The sequence below is a fragment of the Petromyzon marinus genome, chromosome 23 (genome assembly GCF_048934315.1).
Source record: "Petromyzon marinus isolate PM22_M1 ecotype Great Lakes invasive population chromosome 23, UKy_Petmar_22M1.pri1.0, whole genome shotgun sequence".
Taxonomy (NCBI): Eukaryota; Metazoa; Chordata; class Hyperoartia; order Petromyzontiformes; family Petromyzontidae; genus Petromyzon; species Petromyzon marinus.
The window spans coordinates 13,815,001-13,822,500 of record NC_133689.1 but is presented as its reverse complement, the minus strand read 5'-3'; the positions used below and the strand labels follow the sequence as shown (position 1 = coordinate 13,822,500).

Below are 7,500 nucleotides of genomic sequence, written 5' to 3'. Positions count from 1 at the left end.
TATAGTTGAATGTTGATTGTTTAATACATCTGAATGTGCGACAGGTCTTTCCAAGCATGGCCTACGACCATCTCACCATGAATGCGCCCGATCTAGTCTGATCTCGGAAGCTAAGCATGGTCGAGCCTGGTTAGTACTTGGGTGGGAGACTGCCTGGGAATACCAGGTGTTGTAGGCTTTTGCATTGTTGTATCTGGATGGGTCGCTTTTTACACTTCGACTCATCCAGTTAGTGCACCTGCCAATTTCACGTCGATATGGTGTACTGCATTGGGATCAATATTTTTTGTAAAATACTGTTTGATGCCACTCTTTCGGGGCTAAACCAGGAGCTCAGAATAAACGTTTTCACGAGCGATGACCTCCAGGAGTATAGTTGAATGTTGATTGTTGTATACATATGAGTGTTCGACAGGTCTCTGCAAGCACGGCCTACGACCATATCACCCTGAATGCGCCCGATCTCGTCTGATCTCGGAAGCTAAGCATGGTCGAGCCTGGTTATTACTTGGATGGGAGACTGCCTGCGAATACCAGGTGTTGTAGGCTTTTGCATTGTTGTATCTGGATGGGTCGCTTTTTACACTTCGACTCATCCAGTTAGTGCACCTTCCAATTTCACGTCGATATGGTGTACTGCATTGGGATCAATATTTTTTGTAAAATACTGTTTGATGCCACTCTTTCGGGGCTAAACCAGCAGCTCAGAATAAACGTTTTCACGAGCAATGACCTCCAGGAGTATAGTTGAATGTTGATTGTTTTATACATATGAGTGTTCGACAGGTCTCTGCAAGCACGGCCTACGACCATATCACCGTGAATGCGCCCGATCTCGTCTGATCTCGGAAGCTAAGCATGTTCGAGCCTGGTTAGTACTTGGATGGGAGACTGCCTGGGAATACCAGGTGTTGTAGGCTTTTGCATTGTTGTATATGGATGGGTCGCTTTTTACACTTCGACTCATCCAGTGAGTGCACCTGCCAATTTCACGTCGATATGGTGTACTGCATTGGGATCAATATTTTTTGTAATATAATGTTTGATGCCACTCTTTCGGGGCTCAACCAGGAGCTCAGAAACAGGTCCCTGCAGAGTGGGCTGGTAGGACAAGTCTCTGCGCTGTCTATTACTGATTTTATACACCCAACAGCACGAGATTTCACTTCGTTAAAGTATTGAAAGGGGACGGACGGACGGACGGACACATTAATCTATTGCAGGCTGGTACACTCAGTTTACAACTTCCTTTCTACCAGTATAAAGGTTTTTTGAGCGATGACCTCCAGAAGTATAGTTGAATGTTGATTGTTTAATACATCTGAATGTGCGACAGGTCTTTCCAAGTATGGCCTACGATCATCTCACCCTGAATGCGCCCGATCTCGTCTGATCTAGGAAGCTAAGCCAAGTCGAGCCTGGTTAGTACTTGGTTGGGAGACTGCCTGGGAATACCAGGTGTTGTAGGCTTTTGCATTGTGTATCTGTATGGGTCGCTTTTTACACTTCGACTCATCCAGTTAGTGCACCTGCCAATTTCACGTCGATATGGTGTACTGCATTGGGATCAATATTTTTTGCAAAATACTGTTTGATGCCACTCTTTCGGGGCTAAACCAGGAGCTCAGAATAAACGTTTTCACGAGCGATGACCTCCAGGAGTATAGTTGAATGTTGATTGTTTTATACATATGAGTGTTCGACAGGTCTCTGCACGCACGGCCTACGACCATATCACCCTGAATGCGCCCGATCTCGTCTGATCTCGGAAGCTAAGCATGGTCGCGCCTGGTTAGTACTTGGATGGGAGACTGCCTGGGGATACCAGGTGTTGTAGAATTTTGCATTGTTGTATCTGGATGGGTCGCTTTTTACACTTCGACTCATCCAGTGAGTGCACCTGCCAATTTCACGTCGATATGGTGTACTGCATTGGGATCAATATTTTTTTGTAATAAAATGTTTGATGCCACTCTTTCGGGGCTCAACCAGGAGCTCAGAAACAGGTCCCTGCAGAGTGGGCTGGTAGGACAAGTCTCTGCGCTGTCTATTACTGATTTTATACACCCAACAGCACGAGATTTCACTTCATTAAAGTATTGAAAGGGGACGGACGGACGGACACATTAATCTATTGCAGGCTGGTACACTCAGTTTACAACTTCGTTTCTACCAGTATAAAGGTTTTTTGAGCGATAACCTCCAGAAGTATAGTTGAATGTTGATTGTTTAATACATCTGAATGTGCGACAGGTCTTTCCAAGCATGGCCTACGACCATCTCACCATGAATGCGCCCGATCTAGTCTGATCTCGGAAGCTAAGCATGGTCGAGCCTGGTTAGTACTTGGATGGGAGACTGCCTGGGAATACCAGGTGTTGTAGGCTTTTGCATTGTTGTATCTGGATGGGTCGCTTTTTACACTTCGACTCATCCAGTTAGTGCACCTGCCAATTTCACGTCGATATGGTGTACTGCATTGGGATCAATATTTTTTGTAAAATACTGTTTGATGCCACTCTTTCGGGGCAAAACCAGGAGCTCAGAATAAACGTTTTCACGAGCAATGACCTCCAGGAGTATAGTTGAATGTTGATTGTTTAATACATATGAGTGTTCGACAGGTCCCTGCAAGCACGGCCTACGACCATATCACCCTGAATGCGCCTGATTTCGAGAAGCTAAGCATGGTCGAGCCTGGTTATTACTTGGATGGGAGACTGCCTGGGAATAGCAGGTGTTGTAGGCTTTTGCATTGTTGTATCTGGATGGGTCGCTTTTTACACTTCGACTCATCCAGTTAGTGCACCTGCCAATTTCACGTCGATATGGTGTACTGCATTGGGATCAATATTTTTTGTAATATAATGTTTGATGCCACTCTTTCGGGGCTAAACCAGCAGCTCAGAATAAACGTTTTCACGAGCGATGACCTCCAGGAGTATAGTTGAATGTTGATTGTTTTATACATATGAGTGTTCGACAGGTCTCTGCAAGCACGGCCTACGACCATATCACCGTGAATGTGCCCGATCTCGTCTGATCTCGGAAGCTAAGCATGTTCGAGCCTGGTTAGTACTTGGATGGGAGACTGCCTGGGAATACCAGGTGTTGTAGGCTTTTGCATTGTTGTATATGGATGGGTCGCTTTTTAGACTTCGACTCATCCAGTTAGTGCACCTGCCAATTTCACGTCGATATGGTGTACTGCATTGGGATCAATATTTTTTGTAATATAATGTTTGATGCCACTCTTTCGGGGCTAAACCAGGAGCTCAGAATAAACGTTTTCACGAGCGATGACCTCCAGGAGTATAGTTGAATGTTGATTGTTTTATACATATGAGTGTTCGACAGGTCTCTGCAAGCACGGCCTACGACCATATCACCCTGAATGCGCCCGATCTCGTCTGATCTCGGAAGCTAAGCATGGTCGAGCCTGGTTATTACTTGGATGGGAGACTGCCTGGGAATACCAGGTGTTGTAGGCTTTTGCATTGTTGTATCTGGATGGGTCGCTTTTTACACTTCGACTCATCCAGTTAGTGCACCTTCCAATTTCACGTCGATATGGTGTACTGCATTGGGATCAATATTTTTTGTAAAATACTGTTTGATGCCACTCTTTCGGGGCTAAACCAGCAGCTCAGAATAAACGTTTTCACGAGCGATGACCTCCAGGAGTATAGTTGAATGTTGATTGTTTTATACATATGAGTGTTCGACAGGTCTCTGCAAGCACGGCCTACGACCATATCACCGTGAATGCGCCCGATCTCGTCTGATCTCGGAAGCTAAGCATGTTCGAGCCTGGTTAGTACTTGGATGGGAGACTGCCTGGGAATACCAGGTGTTGTAGGCTTTTGCATTGTTGTATATGGATGGGTCGCTTTTTACACTTCGACTCATCCAGTGAGTGCACCTGCCAATTTCACGTCGATATGGTGTACTGCATTGGGATCAATATTTTTTGTAATATAATGTTTGATGCCACTCTTTCGGGGCTCAACCAGGAGCTCAGAAACAGGTCCCTGCAGAGTGGGCTGGTAGGACAAGTCTCTGCGCTGTCTATTACTGATTTTATACACCCAACAGCACGAGATTTCACTTCGTTAAAGTATTGAAAGGGGACGGACGGACGGACACATTAATCTATTGCAGGCTGGTACACTCAGTTTACAACTTCCTTTCTACCAGTATAAAGGTTTTTTGAGCGATGACCTCCAGAAGTATAGTTGAATGTTGATTGTTTAATACATCTGAATGTGCGACAGGTCTTTCCAAGCATGGCCTACGACCATCTCACCCTGAATGCGCCCGATCTCGTCTGATCTAGGAAGCTAAGCCAAGTCGAGCCTGGTTAGTACTTGGTTGGGAGACTGCCTGGGAATACCAGGTGTTGTAGGCTTTTGCATTGTGTATCTGTATGGGTCGCTTTTTACACTTCGACTCATCCAGTTAGTGCACCTGCCAATTTCACGTCGATATGGTGTACTGCATTGGGATCAATATTTTTTGCAAAATACTGTTTGATGCCACTCTTTCGGGGCTAAACCAGGAGCTCAGAATAAACGTTTTCACGAGCGATGACCTCCAGGAGTATAGTTGAATGTTGATTGTTTTATACATATGAGTGTTCGACAGGTCTCTGCAAGCACGGCCTACGACCATATCACCCTGAATGCGCCCGATCTCGTCTGATCTCGGAAGCTAAGCATGGTCGCGCCTGGTTAGTACTTGGATGGGAGACTGCCTGGGGATACCAGGTGTTGTAGAATTTTGCATTGTTGTATCTGGATGGGTCGCTTTTTACACTTCGACTCATCCAGTGAGTGCACCTGCCAATTTCACGTCGATATGGTGTACTGCATTGGGATCAATATTTTTTTGTAATAAAATGTTTGATGCCACTCTTTCGGGGCTCAACCAGGAGCTCAGAAACAGGTCCCTGCAGAGTGGGCTGGTAGGACAAGTCTCTGCGCTGTCTATTACTGATTTTATACACCCAACAGCACGAGATTTCACTTCATTAAAGTATTGAAAGGGGACGGACGGACGGACACATTAATCTATTGCAGGCTGGTACACTCAGTTTACAACTTCGTTTCTACCAGTATAAAGGTTTTTTGAGCGATGACCTCCAGAAGTATAGTTGAATGTTGATTGTTTAATACATCTGAATGTGCGACAGGTCTTTCCAAGCATGGCCTACGACCATCTCACCATGAATGCGCCCGATCTAGTCTGATCTCGGAAGCTAAGCATGGTCGAGCCTGGTTAGTACTTGGATGGGAGACTGCCTGGGAATACCAGGTGTTGTAGGCTTTTGCATTGTTGTATCTGGATGGGTCGCTTTTTACACTTCGACTCATCCAGTTAGTGCACCTGCCAATTTCACGTCGATATGGTGTACTGCATTGGGATCAATATTTTTTGTAAAATACTGTTTGATGCCACTCTTTCGGGGCAAAACCAGGAGCTCAGAATAAACGTTTTCACGAGCAATGACCTCCAGGAGTATAGTTGAATGTTGATTGTTTTATACATATGAGTGTTCGACAGGTCCCTGCAAGCACGGCCTACGACCATATCACCCTGAATGCGCCTGATCTCGAGAAGCTAAGCATGGTCGAGCCTGGTTAGTACTTGGATGGGAGACTGCCTGGGAATACCAGGTGTTGTAGGATTTTGCATTGTTTTATCTGGATGGGTCGCTTTTTACACTTCGACTCATCCATTGAGTGCACCTGCCAATTTCACGTCGATATGGTGTACTGCATTGGGATCAATATTTTTTGTAATATAATGTTTGATGCCACTCTTTCGGGGCTCAACCAGGAGCTCAGAAACAGGTCCCTGCAGAGTGGGCTGGTAGGACAAGTCTCTGCGCTGTCTATTACTGATTTTATACACCCAACAGCACGAGATTTCACTTCATTAAAGTATTGAAAGGGGACGGACGGACGGACACATTAATCTATTGCAGGTTGGTACACTCAGTTTACAACTTCGTTTCTACCAGTATAAAGGTTTTTTGAGCGATGACCTCCAGAAGTATAGTTGAATGTTGATTGTTTAATACATCTGAATGTGCGACAGGTCTTTCCAAGCATGGCCTACGACCATCTCACCCTGAATGCGCCCGATCTCGTCTGATCTCGGAAGCTAAGCAGAGTCGAGCCTGGTTAGTACTTGGATGGGAGACTGCCTGGGAATACCAGGTGTTGTAGGCTTTTGCATTGTTGTATCTGGATGGGTCGCTTTTTACACTTCGACTCATCCAGTTAGTGCACCTGCCAATTTCACGTCGATATGGTGTACTGCATTGGGATCAATATTTTTTGTAAAATACTGTTTGATGCCACTCTTTCGGGGCTAAACCAGGAGCTCAGAATAAACGTTTTCACGAGCGATGACCTCCAGGAGTATAGTTGAATGTTGATTGTTTTATACATATGAGTGTTCGACAGGTCTCTGCAAGCACGGCCTACGACCATATCACCCTGAATGCGCCCGATCTCGTCTGATCTCGGAAGCTAAGCATGGTCGAGCCTGGTTAGTACTTGGATGGGAGACTGCCTGGGAATACCAGGTTTTGTAGGCTTTTGCATTGTTGTATCTGGATGGGTCGCTTTTTACACTTCGACTCATCCAGTTAGTGCACCTTCCAATTTCACGTCGATATGGTGTACTGCATTGGGATCAATATTTTTTTGTAAAATACTGTTTGATGCCACTCTTTCGGGGCTAAACCAGGAGCTCAGAATACACGTTTTCACGAGCGATGACCTCCAGGAGTATTGTTGAATGTTGATTGTTTTATACATATGAGTGTTCGACAGGTCTCTGCAAGCACGGCCTACGACCATATCACCCTGAATGCGCCCAATCTCGTCTGATCTCGGAAGCTAAGCATGGTCGCGCCTGGTTAGTACTTGGATGGGAGACTGCCTGGGGATACCAGGTGTTTTAGAATTTTGCATTGTTGTATCTGGATGGGTCGCTTTTTACACTTCGACTCATCCAGTGAGTGCACCTGCCAATTTCACGTCGATATGGTGTACTGCATTGGGATCAATATTTTTTTGTAATAAAATGTTTGATGCCACTCTTTCGGGGCTCAACCAGGAGCTCAGAAACAGGTCCCTGCAGAGTGGGCTGGTAGGACAAGTCTCTGCGCTGTCTATTACTGATTTTATACACCCAACAGCACGAGATTTCACTTCATTAAAGTATTGAAAGGGGACGGACGGACGGACACATTAATCTATTGCAGGCTGGTACACTCAGTTTACAACTTCCTTTCTACCAGTATTAAGGTTTTTTGAGCGATGACCTCCAGAAGTATAGTTGAATGTTGATTGTTTAATACATCTGAATGTGCGACAGGTCTTTCCAAGCATGGCCTACGACCATCTCACCATGAATGCGCCCGATCTAGTCTGATCTCGGAAGCTAAGCATGGTCGAGCCTGGTTAGTACTTGGGTGGGAGACTGCCT

At 45.5% G+C, this 7,500-nt stretch overlaps 11 non-coding genes and 7 pseudogenes across 11 annotated transcripts in view; all 18 read left to right on the top strand.

The window, feature by feature from the left end:
- Positions 1 to 59: 59 nt before the first annotated feature.
- Positions 60 to 178, top strand: LOC142926515 (5S ribosomal RNA). The gene has a single exon (XR_012943439.1). It is a non-coding gene; the product is annotated as a 5S ribosomal RNA (ribosomal RNA).
- A 252-nt stretch (positions 179 to 430) lies between these two features.
- Positions 431 to 549, top strand: LOC142927152 (5S ribosomal RNA). The gene has a single exon (XR_012944077.1). It is a non-coding gene; the product is annotated as a 5S ribosomal RNA (ribosomal RNA).
- Positions 550 to 801: 252 nt separating this feature from the next.
- LOC142925852 (5S ribosomal RNA) lies at positions 802 to 920 on the top strand. The gene has a single exon (XR_012942775.1). It is a non-coding gene; the product is annotated as a 5S ribosomal RNA (ribosomal RNA).
- A 431-nt stretch (positions 921 to 1,351) lies between these two features.
- On the top strand, positions 1,352 to 1,470 carry LOC142928500 (5S ribosomal RNA; annotated as a pseudogene).
- A 251-nt stretch (positions 1,471 to 1,721) lies between these two features.
- LOC142928273 (5S ribosomal RNA) lies at positions 1,722 to 1,840 on the top strand (annotated as a pseudogene).
- Positions 1,841 to 2,268: 428 nt separating this feature from the next.
- LOC142926385 (5S ribosomal RNA) lies at positions 2,269 to 2,387 on the top strand. Its single transcript, XR_012943310.1, has one exon. It is a non-coding gene; the product is annotated as a 5S ribosomal RNA (ribosomal RNA).
- Positions 2,388 to 2,639: 252 nt separating this feature from the next.
- On the top strand, positions 2,640 to 2,749 carry LOC142928635 (5S ribosomal RNA; annotated as a pseudogene).
- A 252-nt stretch (positions 2,750 to 3,001) lies between these two features.
- LOC142926466 (5S ribosomal RNA) lies at positions 3,002 to 3,120 on the top strand. Its single transcript, XR_012943391.1, has one exon. It is a non-coding gene; the product is annotated as a 5S ribosomal RNA (ribosomal RNA).
- Positions 3,121 to 3,372: 252 nt separating this feature from the next.
- On the top strand, positions 3,373 to 3,491 carry LOC142926551 (5S ribosomal RNA). The gene has a single exon (XR_012943475.1). It is a non-coding gene; the product is annotated as a 5S ribosomal RNA (ribosomal RNA).
- Positions 3,492 to 3,743: 252 nt separating this feature from the next.
- LOC142925851 (5S ribosomal RNA) lies at positions 3,744 to 3,862 on the top strand. The gene has a single exon (XR_012942774.1). It is a non-coding gene; the product is annotated as a 5S ribosomal RNA (ribosomal RNA).
- Positions 3,863 to 4,289: 427 nt separating this feature from the next.
- Positions 4,290 to 4,408, top strand: LOC142928479 (5S ribosomal RNA; annotated as a pseudogene).
- Positions 4,409 to 4,659: 251 nt separating this feature from the next.
- Positions 4,660 to 4,778, top strand: LOC142928271 (5S ribosomal RNA; annotated as a pseudogene).
- Positions 4,779 to 5,206: 428 nt separating this feature from the next.
- LOC142926384 (5S ribosomal RNA) lies at positions 5,207 to 5,325 on the top strand. Its single transcript, XR_012943309.1, has one exon. It is a non-coding gene; the product is annotated as a 5S ribosomal RNA (ribosomal RNA).
- Positions 5,326 to 5,577: 252 nt separating this feature from the next.
- Positions 5,578 to 5,687, top strand: LOC142928621 (5S ribosomal RNA; annotated as a pseudogene).
- A 427-nt stretch (positions 5,688 to 6,114) lies between these two features.
- LOC142926185 (5S ribosomal RNA) lies at positions 6,115 to 6,233 on the top strand. Its single transcript, XR_012943110.1, has one exon. It is a non-coding gene; the product is annotated as a 5S ribosomal RNA (ribosomal RNA).
- Positions 6,234 to 6,485: 252 nt separating this feature from the next.
- LOC142926681 (5S ribosomal RNA) lies at positions 6,486 to 6,604 on the top strand. The gene has a single exon (XR_012943605.1). It is a non-coding gene; the product is annotated as a 5S ribosomal RNA (ribosomal RNA).
- A 253-nt stretch (positions 6,605 to 6,857) lies between these two features.
- LOC142928611 (5S ribosomal RNA) lies at positions 6,858 to 6,976 on the top strand (annotated as a pseudogene).
- A 428-nt stretch (positions 6,977 to 7,404) lies between these two features.
- LOC142926514 (5S ribosomal RNA) overlaps positions 7,405 to 7,500 on the top strand; it is a 119-nt gene continuing 23 nt past the window's right edge. Inside the window, exon 1 of the ribosomal RNA XR_012943438.1 lies at positions 7,405 to 7,500. This exon is cut by the window's right edge and continues 23 nt beyond it. This is a non-coding gene — a ribosomal RNA (5S ribosomal RNA).